Source organism: Lycorma delicatula, chromosome 4 (genome assembly GCF_047948215.1).
Source record: "Lycorma delicatula isolate Av1 chromosome 4, ASM4794821v1, whole genome shotgun sequence".
NCBI lineage: Eukaryota > Metazoa > Arthropoda > Insecta > Hemiptera > Fulgoridae > Lycorma > Lycorma delicatula.
The window spans coordinates 1,127,270-1,148,520 of NC_134458.1; the positions used below are offsets into that span (position 1 = coordinate 1,127,270).

The 21,251-nt window shown below is 29.8% G+C and overlaps 1 long non-coding RNA gene across 2 annotated transcripts; it reads left to right on the plus strand.

Moving 5' to 3' along the window:
* The first annotated feature begins 3,400 nt into the window (after nucleotides 1-3,400).
* LOC142322806 (uncharacterized) lies at nucleotides 3,401-7,891 on the plus strand. 2 transcript variants are annotated; one of them, XR_012755934.1, is made up of 3 exons: nucleotides 3,401-3,459; nucleotides 6,944-7,133; nucleotides 7,688-7,891. It is a non-coding gene; the product is annotated as an uncharacterized LOC142322806 (long non-coding RNA). The 2 variants fall into 2 exon arrangements; XR_012755935.1 differs by lacking the exon at nucleotides 3,401-3,459 and adding an exon at nucleotides 6,582-6,639.
* Nucleotides 7,892-21,251: the final 13,360 nt, after the last annotated feature.

The window sequence follows — 21,251 nt, forward strand, 5'->3', positions numbered from 1 at the left end:
TTGAGAACGGAATGTTGTGTTGTGATAGGGGGTGTGGTAGAGGTACCTCGCATAGTAATGGAGTTGTTAACAGCGCGTCGGCAATGGTCGGCAAGCAGTGACGTCATGATTGTACAATGATTTATAAACTTATTCGATAATATTAAAAGAACCGGTTATAACCGGTTCTTTTTTTTATTAATTTACTTTACTCGTATTGACAACAAAGTATTCGCTTTTTTTCTGGCCTCCAGGATCATCCTTAGGTATTGCTTCCGAGGATGAGATGAAATGATACTTTTGTAGCGCGTAAAAATACCATCCCTGACCGGGATTCGAACACGGGACCTCCAGATAAAAGGCCGAAACGCTACCAGTCGTGCCGACAAACGTCTCATACTAGTCACGCATTTTTTTAATATTCTTTTTTTTCATTTTTTGATGTTATGAATTTTGATAATAACGTAAGATAATGCCAAACAATCGGAAATCGAACCTAGAACCTTTTATCCGACAGTGCTATCGTCTCACGACTATTATTTTCATACTGTTTACTGTAGAAAAATGAATACTACCCTATAATTTATCGATCTGTTTATTTTATATATTATAATAATCGAACTAAATATATAAACTTCAGATGCAAGATCATTCTCACTGTTAACAATATATATGAGTTAAATAAAAACATCGGTTGTGTTCTTTAATTACACAACAAATTCAAAACTGTCGTGTGTGTGTGTGTGTCAAACAAATGTATTCACACTGAACTGTCATAGAAAATTTATTCTACTACTTACAAGGTTAGATTTCTGGGAGAAATAACCCTACAATCCAATTTGAAAAATAAGTGTACTTTCTGGTTAAAGTGAATGTTTCAAATGGTAGTTAAAGTAAATGTTTAAAAAGGGTTGCCCCCTGAGACAAATTTGAGGTCCATGGAACAAATGTGATATGCAGAAAGGCCGATCAAAGCGACCTCACATGGCTACAAATGTTGAATCCTCAGGTGCGGTGCTGGAACTTTCAACATTCACTATAAAAATCTTTAAGGCAAAGGTCGCTTGAGAGTGGTACAATTGCTAATAGTGTGCAACATATTCTGAAGAAAGGCAACATTCTTGGTGTGTACATTCCAAGGCTGATGCAAAAGCTAAGGGACGATGAGATGAGGGGACAGTTACATGTGAACCATGATTGATGGGTAGCATTTTTTGGTCAGATGAAGCGCAATTAAAACTTAATGGAAATGTCAATAGGCATAATTGTGTATACTACTGGGCTGAGGATAATCCCCTCATTACTGTTGAAAAGGCTTGAATTTGCCTGGTGTTAATGTACGGTGTGGTTTGTCTCCTAGGGGACTCATTGGGCCTTTCTGTTTTGAAGTACTGTAACTGGAGAAAAGTATCTAATAATGCCGGCCGATTTAATTTTCCCTTCTATTCATGCAGTGTACACTAATGACAGGTTTTATTACCAACAAACCTTGCTGCACTATCACAGGGATGTGTGAGCATATCTGGATCAAAATGTACCAGACCGGTAGATAGGACATAGCTTGCACTTTGGTGCAAGTCAGTCGTAACTTGTACTCAGAAACATATGGCTGAAGGCCATCGTTTTGAACATTTACTTTAACCATCGCTTTGAACAATCAGTTTTACCAGAAAGTGCACATATCTTTCAAATTTGACTTTTCCCACAAAATTTAACCTTGTAGGTAGGAAAATAAATTTTCTATTACAGTTCAAAGTGTGTTCCTTTTTTTTGACCTAATCTATATATACGAGCTGGGAAGGGCGAGTGAAGCGAGCACTGTGTTCATTAAACTCATGCTTGTGAGAATAATGATAACTAAAAATTAAAGCCTGTTCAATTTATAAACCTCCTTAATTGATCTCCTTAAAAATAGTAGTTGTAATTAACAAGTTACCCATCTTTTGGACAGGTAAAAATGTATTTTGCCCAGTTCTTAGCGTTACTTTACAAACACCACTAGGAATTGACTGTACCTTATTTCCAATTTTTCTTTTAAATTACTTTTATGATTTTAGCCAAGTAACTGGAGGCAGTACGTACAGTCGCGTCGTATGTGGTTGTGTTGGTTGAGTCCCTGCGCCCTTTAAAAAATTGAAATTAAAAAAAAACAGAAAATGGTTTTTAGATATTTATCTGGAGAGTATTTGCAAGCCCAATTCGATTGAATACTTCGCTTAGTATAGTCAGAAATGAGATACAATCATTATGGAAACAATTTTGGCTTTCTTCACCCCTTTCAATATCAAATTTCTAAAAATCTAGAATTTGTTTGTAGATATTCACGTGAAGATTATACACAACAAAAATCAAGTTGATATCTTCATTTGTTACAGAAAAATTAAAAAATTTCTGGATTTAAAAAAATAATCAAAAATCTATTTTAACCCTTTAAACGCGGATTAAAAAAAAATCCTTTCTTAGTGTGCATTTAAAACTTAAGAAGAACGCGTATACAAATTTTCATTAATTTTATCTTCAATATTTTTTGCTGGGCGTTAATTTAAGTCCATCAGGACATGTTTTATATAAATATAATATTTTTATTACGTTTATATTTATAGATTAAATATTTGTGTCTGAAGTACAGCACAGCACGTTAGTTTTATATTATCATCTAACGCTTAGATTAATATGAAACATATTATTTTTCTCCTTTCATAAAAACAACGCTACAAACTTGTAAAACGACAGTAAGAGTTTATTTAACTAAAATTTAAAAATAATTAAAGTGCAAATATTAATTCTGGTTATGCATGACATTTCCACACAAGCGAATCATTTATCTCAGCCTCTGAAGGAATATCTAACGGTGGTTGCGGGGGTTAAAAAAATTTAAAAATAACACCATTACAGTCAATTAATGTTGCCAACATCATAATACTTTAACTAAATGTAAGATTCTGCGATTAGTACTAGAGGTAAAAAATTAATTAAAGAACCTTCTCTATTAAATATTTAATTTTAAATTAAACTCGCATACTGACTCTTTATATATATATATATATATATATATATATATATATGCACACACAAATTATATATTTGTTCTTTTCTGTTCACGGTATTTTCAATAAGTTTTTATAAAATTTTTCTCTTGTTTTTAAATAATATTCATTAGTTAAATTTGGGATAAATATTGTGAATATAAACTCGCAATTATAATTTTTCTCTTTATTAAAAATGTTTTCAAATTAGATAAAAAGTAATTCAGTTTCATTTCAATGTTGGTCACAACGATTTGATCAATCTATCAGCTGGTATAGGATTTTGGTTAGGAATTGTTTACTATCTGTCAAGATTGTGTAATTGCTGTTTGGTGTGCATTTAAGCTAATCTTAATTTAAAATGAATATTATATTTGCTGTAAAGTCATACATAACTAAAATGGCAGAAGAAAGTGGTCCTGGAATGAAAGTTTTGTTGATGGATAAACTAACTGTGAGTTTTATATGAGTGTTTTATTAAGTACAATTAGTTTTATAGTTGACTGTGAGAAGTGTAGATTTTTTTACGGAAATCCAAAAATTCAGTTTATCATACTAGATCCAAAAAAAAAAAAGTTAAAACAACAGAATATTTAACGTTTGTAATCGAGTGTTATAAGAGAATGGAATTCCTTGAATAAAATTGACCACATTTCTTTGTTTACATAACGTTCATTTTCATACCATATTTTGTCATTTTTACACGATGACTTTTGATTTTGAAATTATTTGTTCTTGAATATTCTTTGCTTAATGTCCTAAAAAAAAGAGCACATCATCTGTATGTGAGTATTAGGTTATGTTTGCTGATATCGTATGAAATTTAGAAACTCATTTAATCACGTTAAAGTTTAATTACAATCTACCAGTAACTGAAATCACTCAACATAAATTTCAAGGAAGTATATTTAAGAAAGACTAGTAAACATTCAACATGTGTTATACAAAATAGAAAAATTGTAAACACAAGAGTATTGATACAAATTTAAAACATTACCCTCATCGGTACAGGAGTATGTAATTTTTTTATTTTAAATTCTTTTTACTCAAAAACTACAATAAAGCAAAACTTTTTTGTGTATTTACAATTGGCATCTGATGAAAACAACAACATATATCAACATTATTGACTTCTGAATGCACGTCATCTTTCAAAATAATTACCAAATATTTTATCATATTTTCCATGTACTTTTTCTTACCTTACCTTATTCTCTTCCTAGTTCCATTTGAGCATCTTTTTATTTTCAGAGCTATTTTCTGATTAAGGCAGAATTCTTTAATTAATCTTTTATCTATCTTTAACTTTTTAATAAAGGCATAATTCATTAATTAATCTTTTATCTTTACAATTTATTTTAAGCCTTTTAATATTATTATTTATTTAATTTGACATAATCAAAAGTTATTTCCATATCTATAAATATACCCTCATTTTTTTACTTCTTATTACATACCTCTCAAGTAGTTCTTATAAACCCAAAAGTATTGCTTGTTCTCCTTTCCTTCCAGAATTCATATTATTCTTCTGCGTCTATAAGGTTAACTAAGAGTTTAATTTATAATTAGGATTTTTAATTATTTTAATTTCGGTCAATTAAGTACAATGCTAACTCCATTTATGAAGTAACTTTGCAATTATCTCTAAAAAGATCTTTTGGAAGCAGAATTTCCATATATTTTTTGAAAGCTGAGTTGACAGAATTTAAAAAATAAATATACCGTAAAATTTAAAAATGATTAATGATCTTTTTGTATTTGTGTTGCAGACTAGTATTGTTAGCATGGTATATAGTCAATCAGAAATATTACAAAAAGAGGTTTATTTATTTGAACGATTAGATTCTGGTGGAAAATTAGAACCGATGAAGCATTTGAAATGTATCACATATCTCAGACCCACCAAAGAAAATGTTGCTCTTTTATCAAATGAATTAAGGAATCCAAAATATGGAGTATATTATATTTGTATGTATATATATATATTTTTTTTATTTGTTATAGTGATACGCCTTTTTTTTTTGCATGTTTTACTATTTTTCTATAATAGTAGAGGTTACTAATATAAGTATTAACTAATAATTTAAAAATATAAACTTCTGCTATGACAAATAGAACCAGATTTTATAAAAATTTATAAGATGATTTTATCATCTTTGCAATCTGTGACTGTCTACTGCGCCAGCTGATATTTCTGTTCTCACATTAACAACAGTTAATCGAGTGCATTTATATAGAGAGTATATATAAAATAAGTTCCTCTTCATATTTTTTCCTGTAATTGTTAATTTAGCATTATTTTCATATCTTATGTTATTTCTATGTAAAAATTGATGGTAAAGACAGGATTTCCCTATAAAATTTCAAGGTATCTGCCATTAAAAGCCTCGTATCAAAAGTTAATGACATTATGGCGATGTTATGATTAAATGAACAAATGAAAATATATATAATTTTTTTAATAATAACCATAAAAATCAGCAGCATATGAGTTATGTGAATAGTTGTAATTTACTGGGGCTTTAATCAAAATATCTTCTTCAAAAGATAGATACTTGTTGGATGATCATTTTATGCGTTGAATTTAAAAATGTAGTATTTTTCTAAGAAGTTTATTTCTATGTTACCGTATGTTTCTAAAATTTCTAAGTCGGTATAGTATGATTATATTGTAGCAGATGCTCAGCTATATAACGGTGGACCTGGAGGTTAAACAGAAAAAAAAAGAGTGACAGCTTTATCCCACCAGGTTGATCTAGTAGTGATCAGCTGATTTGGAATTTGAGAATTCCAGCATTCAAGTTCTTGTAAAGGCAGGTAGATAGTGGATCTTTGGTGGTTGGGAATCAATTAACCATACTATTCAGGAATTGTTGTACTGAGGCTAAACAGGAAAAAGAAAAAAAGATGGTCATCTGTATTAGAATTGCCTCTCTTCTGAAATATATTAGTAACTTATTATTATTCTGCTGTAATATTGCAAAGCCATTGGAAACTGCTATTTGTCATTAACTGCTATTTTTCATTTTTGAGTTTATCTGGGTTATTATTGTTTGTGTATTGCAACAGCCTAAAAATTAAATTTTTATAAGAGCCAATTTTTTTGATCATGGATGATTAGATTCCTCATGTATAGAGGTGTGATTTATGGTTGATTTCCTCTTAACGACTTTTTCTTTAATGTTTCAATTTATTTCAATTTCAATGCCCGAAAAGTGTATTTTCCTGTTAATTTCCACTTCAAACTTGAATTTTAAGTCTCTGTTATAGTTAAGTATATTTAAAATAATCATATGTTGTCATTTTTCATTGGATTATATATGATCAATATATCGTCCACATATCTAATCCAGATTAATATTTGATACTTGTTCGAAATATCAGTAATTACGATGTTTTTAAAATATTGTAAAAAAATTCGAGACGTGATTGCAGATATAGTTGATCCCATTCATGGGCAACCCTTTTGTTTTAAGCAAAAATTAATTTTTTACTTAATACTTTATACTTTTTATTTACAAACATTGAAACAAATAAAATTTGTTTCAGCATTTTGGAGTGTTAAAATACTTCTATTGTATTCAATTCTTATGTTAACAAGGTTTATTGGCATACGTTGGGTGTTAATTCTTGAGTAAGTAATAATTATAAGTATTATTTCACTTATTTTGTCATAGACAGCACAGTGCCTTTATATGATATAATTTTTTTTATTCATTTATTGCAATTAAAATGATGTGATTGTAACTCCCACACTTATTTTTTTCTCAGGAGTACCTAATGTCTCTTTCTCTTTAAAAGAAACTGTAACAACCAATTGTGTCGAACCTAGATATAGGAATTCTAATAATAAGAAACTTTAGAATAAGTAAGTTTTACTAGTTTTTAAGTACAATTAACTAGGAGAAATAATGAATAAATCAATAAAATTTTTCCAGGGAACTGTTTATGGAAGAAGTGGGTAAATATTAGAGACAACTGAATAAAATACCATAAGAAATAACTGACTAAAATAACTGGTTTTGGTGCAACTAAACAACACAAAAATTTGTATTACGAGGAAACTACAGTTTATAAGAAAACTGTCGGCTTATCGATCAACTACATCAAGTATTCCTGATGATACAGGTATGTAGTAAGGATTATTTTCATTATAAGTGCTTAGTTTAAATATAATGTGTTAAATTAGGCTGACCATATATAATAGAATTAAATACTTGTCTGTGTTTTGGGAATGTGTGTCCTAGATACTGATTTTTCCTGTTTGAATTTATTTACTGTAAATTATTAATCGTTTAATTATTATTAATAGTTCTAATAATTTGGTAATACTAGTTAAATTCCAATAGGATAGATATTTCATTTTATAAACATTATTATACTGTCCCAGCAGAATGTAACCGGGCTATTAAGCTGATAGATAATGAAAATGATTGTATTTCTTCCTTGGGACGACTAATCCAATCTCAGCGTAAAAGGCCAATCCAATATTTAATTATTTTTTTGTTGATTTTGGAAAAAATGAAACAGCTACTGTATTGACTACATTAGAAACGTAGTTAAATTATAAGCTAAGATTTTTCTTTAGTTAATTTTTGTACTGTACCTGCTTGAGGCATGCTTATCAAGCCGTACAAAGCAATAGTCTTTTATAACAGTTATTTTATAATTTTCTGTTATAGATCAGTCTACAGTAAATTATGATGTCGCTGTTAGTCCGTAGAAAGAAACAATGGATTGAAAAAAGAGGAAGAGAATATCTTGTGAATTAGGCAAGAAAATGATGGCCAGAATCGATTCCTCACTAGACCAGGGCCAAAGCAGAATAATCAATTTCTTTAATGGAATTGTGCACCAACAGTGGATGCATTATAACCAGATATAGTAAAAATCTGGTTAAATCTCTCCGAAATACACTATTCAATCTCTACAAAAACTTTCGTTCCTTGGCCACAGTATGTCCTATTGCATCCTACAGCATCATACCATCACCAAACTGTGGGAAATTCATCAACATAAAGTACATAGAGAAATAAAGAGCATATAACCAACATATAACCAGTCACATACAGTGCTACACACATTTCACAACACTACACAGAATGTTTATCAATTGATGATCAAATTGATACATCAATCAATTTTTTCCAGTACAACAAAGTGGTTGACACATTTATCAAGCTACGTAAAGTAGTTAGCGCCACCTAACGGGTTTATAACAAACATGCGGAAAAAATGACTCAGCGCAGCGGTTGCTGGTACTTTAAGAGATTGATTGGATTGCTATAGAGGTTTGTTCCATTAGACTGTTTTGTTTTTTTTTTACTGTTTTCAATATTTGAGTTTATTTTAATTTTTTATTATTATGTGTTTATTCTTTTGACTTATTTCTTTTTGCTTATATTTTTAATTAAATTGTAGATATATTTTTATAATTTAACATCATTGGAAGAATAGAAAATAATTCTTGTATAATTATATTGTAAGAAGAATGACTTTTCGTTATTTTATTTTGTTTCTTTTTTCCCCTCCTCAAATACATACAATCATTAATGCTACCTGCAATAAATACAATAAATACCGCAGGTAAAGAAACATCATTGTTCCAACTTGCACCATCATAATGAACCACGTTTATAACTTGCCCCATATACACTTTTTGACTTTATATTTAGAGTAAATCAATAAGGCCTCAAAAATATTTTCACATGCTTTAGATACAGTGCTACAGCATACCTAGTTTTCAATAAAACTGATTAGTTTTTGAGATTTTCAAGCGACAGAATTTTATACAGTCTACAAAAAAACATAATAAGGAACCACAATTTAAATGAATTGTATTTTCGTACTCCTCATACCTCAAAACGTAAAGAAAATTTACTCCCTCTATGCAACAGAAAATAATACTGTACTTTTGTTTGAAAAGTCAGTAAAAATGAACAGTAATGATAGTTTAAGTATTTATTATTCATTAATGCATTTTCCTATATTTTTATATTTGTCTAATGATATTTTAATTCAACACGATAAATGTGCCGCTTCTATTAAAGTACAGATCGATCAATATCTCTCAAAGCACCTATTATGAAAATGATCATTAACAAAAAGTTTCATACATAATGAAACAAGTCAATGCGCAGAGCACAACGAATGGTGCACAAGCGTAGTACAATTAATTCCATCACTTGCGTCAGTCCACTTCTATTATCAAAGCTATCTGTTTGCTATTGGAATACATAAAGTTTCTATTTATACATAAAGTTGCTTTATATATAAAGTTTAAAAAGTTGGATTACTAGTCATCAAAATATAGAAATACGAATATTATGTAGATTAATAAACCCATTCCAAATATTTATTATTTTTAGATCCAAACTCCAAAATTGAATAGCAGCAAAAATATTTCCTTGTAAGTTGTACATCTGTGTATACCCACTAAGGTCAAACACAACATATCTGGATGAATAGGAAAAACATTATAAAAATAATGTAGTGTTCAAAATTGAGTGAGATAAGCAGTTAGATTGATGATTGATTATATATTCTTTATTAAAAAAGATTGCAATTGTTTATGGAATACAGAATTATACATAGTATATCATAAGAATTGAAAAAACATGGTCTGAAATATTAGTTGAGCAACCAATTAACAATATTTATCATCGAATTTGAACAATAAAACCATGGAGAAAGTAAATGGGAATAGTCTTCTAGAATTAGTAATGCTTCAGAACGAGATGAAGTGACAGTTTTATAAAAGCGATGACCATCTAAAATTTTTCTTTTTCTATTTTATTTAACATTCATAGTTCATAAACAAACTATTCTGTACTAATAATTTTTTTTTCTGATCTGTTTTTTCTTTCAGAAATGTTAAGGTGGCATTTGACAAATCGATTTGGATTGAGTTTAATTCTGCCAACAAAATGTTACATATTTGATGGTAAATGAATACGGTTCTGGTAAAATTCAATAAGAAATCTTCATTCATAAGCAGTATGTGTGTAGTTAGGAGGTTGGTAGAAGGCGGGAAATAGAAGATGACGATCCTCAGTTTTGCCAACGTTTGAAATATTTGTTTATTGAAAACACTGAGACAACAATAAAAAAGTTTCATTCATCAATAGTAGGCAGCAGTTAAGTAGCTAGCAGACAGTAGTAGGTGGAAAATAGAAGATGACAACATAAAATATTTGTTAATTGACAACACAGTGAGTCAACAATAAAAAAGCTTCATTCATCAAAAGTAGGCAGCACTTAAGTAGGTAGTAAGCAGTAAAGTAGATATGTGATATAAGCAAGGTGGTAGGCAGTAGTTAGCAAGAAATAGAATAGAAGATGAACATAAAATATTTGTTAATTGACAACACTAAAAAAAGCTTCATTCATCAATAGTAGGCAGCAGTTAAGTAGGCAGTAGGCAGGAAATAAAAGATGACAACAAAAAATATTTGAAATATTTGACAACACTGTGAGTCAACAATAAAAAAGCTTCATTCATCAATAGTAGGCAGTAGTAGATGAGAAACTAGTAGAAATGATAAGAAAGTCAGTGGAAGATGACGAATCCTCAGTTTTGCCAACCTTTGAAATATTTGTTAATTGAAAACACTGAGACAAAAGGGAGTTTCCCACAGAGATAACAGAAATTCCAAGGTGACCGACACTGTGTATGCAGTACCTGCGCCCTTGTGGTTATGTTAATGCAGGCTACAGGCTACACTTACTACATATAAAATTCAATTCTGATAAACAATAGACTCTATACTAATATTTTTTTCCTGATTTATCTTTTGTTTCACACCCCTGATGCTGACGAATATTCTTACTTAATATTCTTATTAATATTTAATCATTAACATTTGTCGTACTGTAATAGTTATGATGGACTACAGAAAACTACAGTTACACATGAAGAGAAACTCAGTCTATCAGATCAGACAATGATATTTCCCATTCACAAAGAACATGTAAGGATAAAAAAAAGGGCATAACACACTTGCATTCTTACAACAAATGCTACAACACACAAAAACCTAGTTCATGAGTTCTGAGTCAAGATTATGGACGGTTAATGCCGACGGTTAAGGAGAAAAGTAGTAGATCCTGTAAAACATTAACTGCATCAGGGATTTGTTTGACATAAACACCCTACCTGTTCTGTCCTGTCCTGTCTAGTCCTGACCTGTCCTATCATCACTAGGACTAGGTTCAGGTTCTGACCCAACATTATCTTAGGTAATATTTTGTCAGCACAAATGGGGGGTTTTATTACGGGTAACATAAGGCATGGGTAACTTGGGCAGAGGTAGGGGTGAATTGAACATTTGATCAGCATAAGGATATATAGGGTTTTGGTGTGATTTAGCTAATAGGTGTTTGTTAAGGAGTAGTAGGAGATAAAGTATGTAAAACAAAGTTGTGATAGGTGTAATGTATCATAAAGTTTTTGATGTAGTTAATGTATTTTTGCAGCATTTGCTGCTTTTCAACTGACCCGTCGGTATTAAATCAGCTTCGATTGGTTTGATTACAGCTCTGTATGCCCTAATTTCACATTTATTTGTTTTATCCGATTCCTTCAAGTCTGAATTTTTATAGAATAACAACTGTAACGAACTAGGTTTAATAATTGCTTATCAATATGCATTCCCTTTTGGTCAAAGCTGACAATTTTCTCTCTTATTTAACTTACATCTACTTTCTTGACTCTGAACAATTATCATCCACTATATTCTTTATACACTTCTCTACTTTTTTTACACACGTTGATAGTTTCACATACCAACAGTCTACTAATATAATGAAGTACACAGGAAATATCACCGTTTACAGTTATCCGAATGTATATTATATATTATCATCTATATCAATAATATATCAAAAACAAGAATTATACAAAAAAAATAATCACTCAAAAAATAAGTCATACTCCAGAAATATTGTAACATCTTTATTTGTAACAGAATTTTAATTGTAATATCTCTTGGTATTTGATTGATCTAAAATTAAAGAATTCAATTTTGTTAGGTAACTATTTGTCTGTAGTCCATTATAATTATTACAGTTTTAACGGTTACAAATTGAATATGGAAATAGAACATCTTTGATACACAACATCCAAAAAAACAGTAAAAACATAAAAAATACAGTATCAAGATATCATAACATCACAATAAGTGATGTTTTTCAGCATCAGGGGTTACCCGACCATAACACTGATAATGTCTACACCTAGGTTGGTTCTAACCCTCCACAGAGCTAGTGTCACCAAACTAATTTTTTTTAAATACTAAATGTTATACCAGTCTAGTTTATTTTTTCATGTTATAATATTTTTCATGTTATAATATTTCATGTTATAACGAATATCTCAAAAGTTTGAAAAGCTGTGGGTACACAATCTTCTATTTCCCCATTGAACCAACTACATCATCTTGAAATGTTTAAAAAAAATTTTACGTAAATAGTTACATAGTTAAAAAGAAATCGTTACATAACAAAAAAAATTACATAAAAAAAAATTACTGCCTACAACTTATACAATACTGAAATAGTTACAAAGAAAATTGAAATAAATGATAGAATAAAATTAATAAAGAAATAACTACATTCAAAAGAAATCGTCATATAAAAAAAAAATAAATAAAAAAAAAAAAATTGCTGCCTACAACTTAAACAATATTGAAATAGTTACAAAGAAAATTGAAATAAATTAAAAAAAAAAAATTACAAAAAAAAAATTGCTGCCTACAACTTAAACAATATTGAAATAGTTACAAAGAAAATTGAAATAAATTTAAAAAAAAATAATAAAATTACAAAAACATTTGCTGCCTACTTCTGTTATCATATTAAAATAGTTACAAAGAAAATTTACGTAAATGATTACAAATATTTGATAAAGAGAAAACTACAGTCACAAGAAATAGTTAAATAACTTTAAAAAAAATTTCCTAACAAAAAAAAATTTGCTGCCTACAACATACATCATATTGAAATAGTTACAAAGAAAATTGACATAAGCGATTGCAAAAAATTGAAAAAGAAAGTTACATAAAAAAAATTGATACCTACTACTACTGTCATCAGTTACAAAGAAAATTTATATAAATGATTAAAAATATTTTGAAAAAAAATACACTCAAAAGAAATTGTTATATAACAAAAAAAAATTGCTGCTAAAACTTACTTCATATTGAAATAGTTACAAAGAAAATTGACATAAACGATAAATTTCATATAAAATTTAGATAAAATTGAAAGATAACTTTCAAAAGAAATAGTTACATAAAAAAAAAAAGCTTATTACTGTCATCAAGAAAAATACAGTCATATGAAATCGTTACATAAATAAATAAAAAAATTACCTAACAAAAAAAAATTCTGCTTACAACATACATCATATTGAAATAGATACAAAGAAAATTGACATAAATGATTAAAAATGTAAAAAGAAATACTACAGTCGAATGTAACAAAATAAAAAAAATAAATAAATAAATACATGTGTCAAAAAAAATCTTTACATTAAAAAAAAAGATTACAAGAAATCATTATGTAAAAAAAAAAAATTACAAGAAAAAACTACCATCAAAAGAAATTTTACAGTTGAATGTAACAAAAAAAAAAAAAATTACATAAAAACAATTGCTGCCTAGTACTTTCATCATATTAACATTTTACAAAGAAAATTAAAAAATATTATCTAAACAAATATTTCAAAAGTTTGCTAACTGTGGGTACGCCATCTTGTATTTCGTGCTTGAACCAACTACTTTGTATTGAAATTGTTACATACTTAACAAAAAAAAAAAAAAAAATTGTTATATATTTATAAAAAAATACACACATGATCACATTCACATTGTTTTTTTTTATTATTTATTATAATATTTCTTAATATTATTGTTACACCATAAATAACACAAAGAAGTTCTCTCAACATAGACATAAAGATCAACGAAGGTTCAATCTTAGTAAGTATAACTATTACTTTTTATTAAATAATACTACCTTTTTTGATTCGTTTTTACATCTCCAAACTTCCATACTCTTTTAATTTTTAAATTGTTCGTTCCTTAAGAGGATATTTCATTAATTTTGTTTTTCTAACATTACTCCTTTTCATCCATTAGTCTTCTTACTTGAAATCACAAGTTTAAGGTTGTACAGACTATATGCTAATTGCCAGGGATGCACTGGTGCCAGAATTACATTCTGGTGTTATTTATTTAAACATTAAGTATTCATTGTTATCTAAAGGTACTTCCTTTAATGGTGTGTGATGAAAGGCACACCTGTTGCTTGGACGTATCTTCAATAACGAGCAAGTCCTGTGTCAGTGACACATTTCTTTACGTTTAGCAGAACAATTCATTTCACTACCAATTCATTTGCAAAGGTTAGTGACTATATGATTTTGATACAAACTTGGACAATTTTAATGAATACAACATGTAATCCTGTTGTTGCTTACAGAATAAATATATGTATATATATATATATATATATCTGTTTACTGGTAAGGTATAAAATGAGCAAAACAATTACAATTAATAGTATATTAACATAAATTAATACCGCACAGTTTAGCTGGCACTATTCCGCCAAGGATAAACCACCTCCATAATGTGGTCTTATAAAGAAAATCCTAGGATTGGTCTGCAGTAGTCTTCCTCTGACAGCCAGTTCTATTATTCTATCATGTGCTAATCTTTGTGTTTCCATACACATTTTACACCCAACATACTATATGATTTGTTCAATATTCCCTAGTCTTGATCTTCCTCTTGTATTGTTTCCTTCAACTATGCCCTGTATTATGGTGTGCAACAAACTGTTATGCCGTAGTACATGTCCTATCTGCGTATCTTGCCTTTTCTTTGATAAGTTTCATAATCAGGCCACCTTCGTATCTATATCACGTTTTGTATCACACCTGCTCTCTACATTTCAGTAGTATTATCAGTATCTATTATCGGCAACAGTTTCCTCCCACCACTAGCATTTGTCATGTCTAGAAGATATGGTGGACTCTTGTATAAACAGAAAATAAATATAATTCAGATGAATAAACACAGCACAAATACACAGGATGATTTATTTATCATGCCAAATGTTTTTCAAACTGGTAAAATGAAGAGTAGTCATTTTTTTAAAGCAGTAAATAATCTCATACAAAATGTAAAATTGTAAACCGCTCCACTCGAATAACAATATATAGGAAATTTTATGTATGATAATGGTAATCTCTTATCTGTATATAAATATGCATTTAAAAACATAAGCGCATAATATTTCCAAGCCATCTTTGTTAGATATTATTTAAATTTATAATTTTTCATTACAATATCTGTGTTGGCAATGATTTCGCTGATGCTTTTCTTTTATAAATAGCCTCAGGCACATCCTGAATTAATGTCCAACAGTAATCAGCTAACATGTTAGTATTCCATTTCCCTTTACAGAGGCTTTCCACCACCGAAATGTCTTGGTGGAAACGTTTACATCTTTGAAGTTGTCTGGGAAAAAATCCAGCTGTGAGTGGAGGAAATCTATTTTCAAAGATATATTAAATCCCATAGCTCTGTATGAAGTAAGAAGTTGATTAACAATATCGTGGTAATTGTCGGATTTTTTTTTGCCGAGAAAAGTTTTGCAAACGTCTTTAAATGAAGCCCAAGCTGCAATATTTAAAATCGGGTTAAATACATCATCTTTGACCAACTCTCTTATTTGAGGACCAAAAAATATTCCTTCTTTAATTTTTCCTTCACTTACATTCGAAAATTTCTGCCTGATATACAACTATACTTCTTCATTGCTTTCACAAAATTTTTCATTAGTCCTAGCATGATATGGAGAGGGGGTAAAAATATTTTTTTGGGTTCAACTAAGAGCTCATAGATAATATTTTTCCCATTTGGAAGTAAGTTGTCTCGTTTCTTCCACTCTTTGATAACATAATGTTTATCCCTAGCTCAGCTGTCCCATTCGCAAAAAAACACATGTACTTAGTATTGCCTAACTGCATGCCTAATAAAATAGCTATAACTTTCAAATCACCACATATGATCCAGCTATGTAATTTATAATTTATTTTTTTAAGAACGTTTATCATCACGTCGTATGTCTCTTTCAAATTGATACCATAAGCGATTGGTGTCGAAGGATATTTGTTACCTCAGGTTTATGAACTTGTCCTAAGTGCAACATAAGCTCATCAATATTTGTGCAATAAATCAAATTATTTTCATCAATAAAGTACGGAGAAAGTTTTTTTGTCGGCCTTAAAAGCCGTAAATTTTTGTATTTTTTTAAAGTAAATTCTAACCTTGCAGTCTTGATCCTAACAGTTTTGCTTGATTTTTTAATAAATTTAAATTCCTGACCAAATCATTTAATTCACCTTGTGATATGAGATGTGGCTTATCAAAAGATAATTTAAAATCAAAATCATTATTTCTTTTTCTCAGTATTGCCGGATTCTTCATCGCTGCTTTCGAAACATACATTCACATGTGGCTTAGGAACTGGAATAATTTTACTGTGCGGTACAGGCCTGATGGCAGATTGCGATGAAAGATATTTTACAGAATGTTTAGATTTTTTACAAATTCCAGACACACTTGTTGAATATAAGCAACAATCGTTACATGATCCTTTAGTTCACGCCAAACCATAGGTACACCAAATCGCAAAGCCTTCCGTGTATCTTTCAGCCATCCTCTTAAATATACAGAACCATTAGTAAATACTATACGAGGAGCCCACGTCTTATCCTGATTACCAATTTTACACTGAAAGTACAAATGATATGCTTTTTTAATTAAAGGTGTAGTGTTTTTTCTGTTTGATTTTACGGTAAACTCACCACCTACATAAGAAAAGGCATCCAGATCATTTACACAATTTTGAGGCATTATGACACTGCACTGTTTATAAACTTAAGATAGCAATAAGACTGAACAAAATTAATTTATTTCTAAAAACAGTGCTTAATACAGACAACGCAGCTGTGTTTTCAGCTACATGTTTCTACCTGCACAGACATGATTAGTCTTGTCCGTGAAGGATCACTGTTCAGTATTAGATATCGTAATATGTGACTGTGATATGATTTAATTCTTTGTCTAGTATTGTTTATTTATAGCTTAAAAATTATGTTAACAAAGTTAAACAATAAAAAATGAGCTAACGGAATACAATATTGGAGCTTAAAGTGCAAAATACATTGAAAAATGAAAAAATACTTTAAAAATTTTCATTAATGGTGGGTGATAGAAAATTCTGAGTTCATATTCGTTTTCAGCATCAAAAAACAGATTAAAATCATATATCACATGTTAGGAAACAAAAATTATGTTTATCAGTGTAACACAATGGCTTTCATTTACATTTGGGTCATTTAACATAATTAGATCCATTAAGTTTTATAATAGTAAAATTCATTCCATTCACTTAAATGGATTTTCTGATGTCTTTTATGGGCTACGGTTGTTACCTTGATATACACACTTTATACTCCCAACCATATATGTAATTATACATCTAATTTACTATATTTTAAATCAAAACTAGCCCCCTAAAAACAAATCACATTATCCAGACTTGAACTCTGTAGTTGTTTACTACTTTCACGTTTATTTGTGAAGGTATCTACTGCATTAAAGATATACTTTGACGAGATACACTATACATGGATTTCACCATAGCACTTGTTGGATTCATGGACATTCTTCGAGTTGGAAGGTATTTATAGGTAACAGAGTTTCTGAAATTTAACAAAATATTTCAATCACCAATTGGCATTACATCATATCCTCTGATAAGACAGCAGATGTATAGTCTAGAGATTGATCACCAAGAAAGTTACTTGATATCTCACTGTGGTAGCATGGTCCTCCTTGGCTATTACAATCTTCTTCCTATTGGCCAACGGATCTTAATATTCTGTTCAATGATAGTTTAAGTCTTGAATGCTTATTAGAAAGGCGTAAAACGATGTTAATTTCATGTACATCTACTGTTGCATGCCATTACACACAAAGGTTTTCATCTTTACATGCTTTGTTATGAACATTAATTTCTGTTTCAGATTCATTCACAATATTAAATCAAAACCGTCTGAATGTAATTTTAGTACTTTAACTACTAAGGAATTAAATCATACTCTACTTTTTACTACAACAATCACAGTCCATGTATTTCAATAATGAGATAAAGAATCTTAAAAACAATCAGGTCATTGATAAACAAAGTAAGCTTAGTTCACTAGATCCATTTTTGGATGATTTTAGGTCTTATCCGTATAGGTGGCAAACTTCAATGTTCTCTCTTACAATATCACATTAAACATACTATCGTATTACATTAGAGTGCGTACATTATGTAATTATCAACTCTGAGCACTCAAGACTCTTACACACTGGTATACAATTAACACATCATTCGTTGCGACAGAGATACTGGATAATAAATTCAAAAAGAATCATTTTGTCAATCGTTTGTAAGTGTTTAACTTGTTTTACATTTGATGCAAAAACTCAATACCAATATAACATTCTCTTCTTGCACAGTTATAATAATAACTCAATTATAATTCGTCAAGGCTGACAGAGATCTAAAACATTAAGGCTTACATAGCGCTTTTTATATGTTTAGCCACTAAAGCTATTCATTAAAAGTTTATTTCTGCCTTCAAAAGACTCATTTCACATAGAGGTATACCTACTAAAATATTTTCTGATAACGATGCTAACTTTCATTCTGCTAGAAATATTTTGTACAACTTGTATCAACTTTTAAAGTTAGACAAATTTAAAACAAATATTCAAACCTTTTCTACATCATAAGGAATTAGTTGATCATTTATTCCTCCTTCATCTCCTCATTTAGGTGGTCTATTGGAAAGTGCAATCAAAAGTGTCAAATTTTCCTAACTTTAAGGAATTTTATATTGTATTTACATATTGAGGCTTGTCATAATTCTCGGCCTATTTTTGCTATTTCCACATACCAAAGAGATCCAGTACCACTTTCTCTGGGACATTTTATCATTGGATGTCCTCTCACATCTTTACCTGAACCCAGTTATCAAAAGGTTGAAATTACACGATTAGGTCGTTGGCAACTACTCCAAAAATGTATACAATCGATTTGGAAACGATGGTCAAAGGATTATCTTTAACAACGCTACAAATGGCATTGTCCCGCCCGTAACCTTTTGGGTGGAGATCTAGTTCTGATCACCAGTGACGAAAAGACAAGGAATAACTACGGTGGGAAGGCCAACCGTTAGCCTACCAGAAAGCCTACGGTTGGTAGGCTGGCAACAGACCTTAGCAATGGCTAGTAAAACACTAAATTAAACATCAAAACACTCAGAACACCATAAATAAATAAAACAACAAAACAAAAACGATGAACAAAAAAAACCACCTCCTCAACGTGTCTAGTAAAGGACCAGTGCTTGTCCAACCACACGCCTAATTATTTTACTCTAATAGCAGCAGCACACTATACAGTTAATAATAGCTGTGTTGATTATCTTATACTTTATATAGTTTCTGGTGAGATTCACCTTTTTGCCACATATTTGACTGATCAAATATCCTGTCCATTTGTTGAAAGTGCAATTTGATTTAAGTTCACACTCGCTCACCATTTCTTTTTACTGCATAGAGTATTTTTTAAAATAATATAACCTTATTTTGATAATATAAACATTAATAATATAAAGAAATTTTGGCAAATTTTGGAAACGCATAGCATTGTGTAGTAGGATTGCATGTTCATTTAGAACTGTTTTCTTTGTTCATTTCACCTAATTATTCATGATTATTAGTTGTATATTTTAAAAATATAATAATAAAAGGGTTGTTCTTGTTTTTAACCTGTCAGTGTTTCTGGTAATGTTATTTATTCAGAATTATAACATCTACACTGCCAACAGTAATATGTAAACTTAATTTAAAAATTTCATCACTTTTAAAAACTATTTACATTGTTACTATATAAAGAATTATCTGTTATTTGTATTTAAAGATTAATATTTTTTTTTTGTCTTCAGTTATTGACTGGTTTAATGCAGCTCTCCAAGAGTCCCTACCTAGTGCTAGTCGTTTCATTTTGGTATACCCCCTACATCTTTCATCCCTAACAATTTGATTTACGTATTCCAAACATTGCCTGCCTGTACAACTATTCCCTTCTTCCTGTCCTTCCAATATTAAAGCAACTATTCCAGGATGCCTTAATATGTAGCCTGTAAGTCTGTCTCTTCTTTTAACTATAGTTTTCCAAATGCTTCTTTCTTCATCGATTTGACGCAACACCACTTCACTTGTCACTTTAGCCACCCATCTGATTTTAACATTCTTCTATAGCACCACATTTCAAAAACTTCTAATCTTTTCTTCTCATGTCCTCCGATCTTTATATGAAGTTTCACTTCTATATAAAACTATGCTCCAAACATACTTTCAAAAATGTTTTCCTGATGTTTAAATTAATTTTTAATGTAAACAAATTATATTTCTGAATGAAGGCTTGTTTCGCTTGTGATATTCGGCATTTAATATTATATACTGCTCCTGCTTCATCCATCTTTAGTAATTCTACTTCCCAAATAACAAAATTCTTCTACCTCCGTAATCTTTTCTCTCGCTATTTTTATATTCAGTGGTTCATCTACATTAGTTCTACTAGATTTCATTACTTTCTTTTTGTTCTTATTTATTCTCATGCGATAGTTCTTGTGTAGGACTTCATCTATGCTGTTCATTGTTTGTTCTAAATCCTTTTTTACTCTCAGCTAGAATTACTATATCAGCAAATCGTAGCATCTTTATCTTTTCACCTTGTACTGTTACTCCAAATCTAAATTGTTCTTTAACATCATAAACTATTAGTTCTATGTAAACATTAAAATGTAACATAGTTACTTTCTTATGTTCTTCAACTATTGCTGTTGTTGTTTGGTTCCTGTAAATGTTAGCAATTGTTCATCTATCTCTGTACTTGAACCCTAATTTTTTTAAAATGCTGAACATTTTATTCCAGTCTACGTTATCGAATGCCTTTTCTAGGTCTATAAATGCCAAGTATGTTGGTTTGTTTTTCTTTAATCTTCCTTTTACTATTAATCTGAGGCCTAAAATTGCTTCCCTTTTTCCTATACTTTTCCTGGAACCAAATTGGATTTCTGGTAATACTTCTTCCAGTCTCCTTTCAATTCTTCTG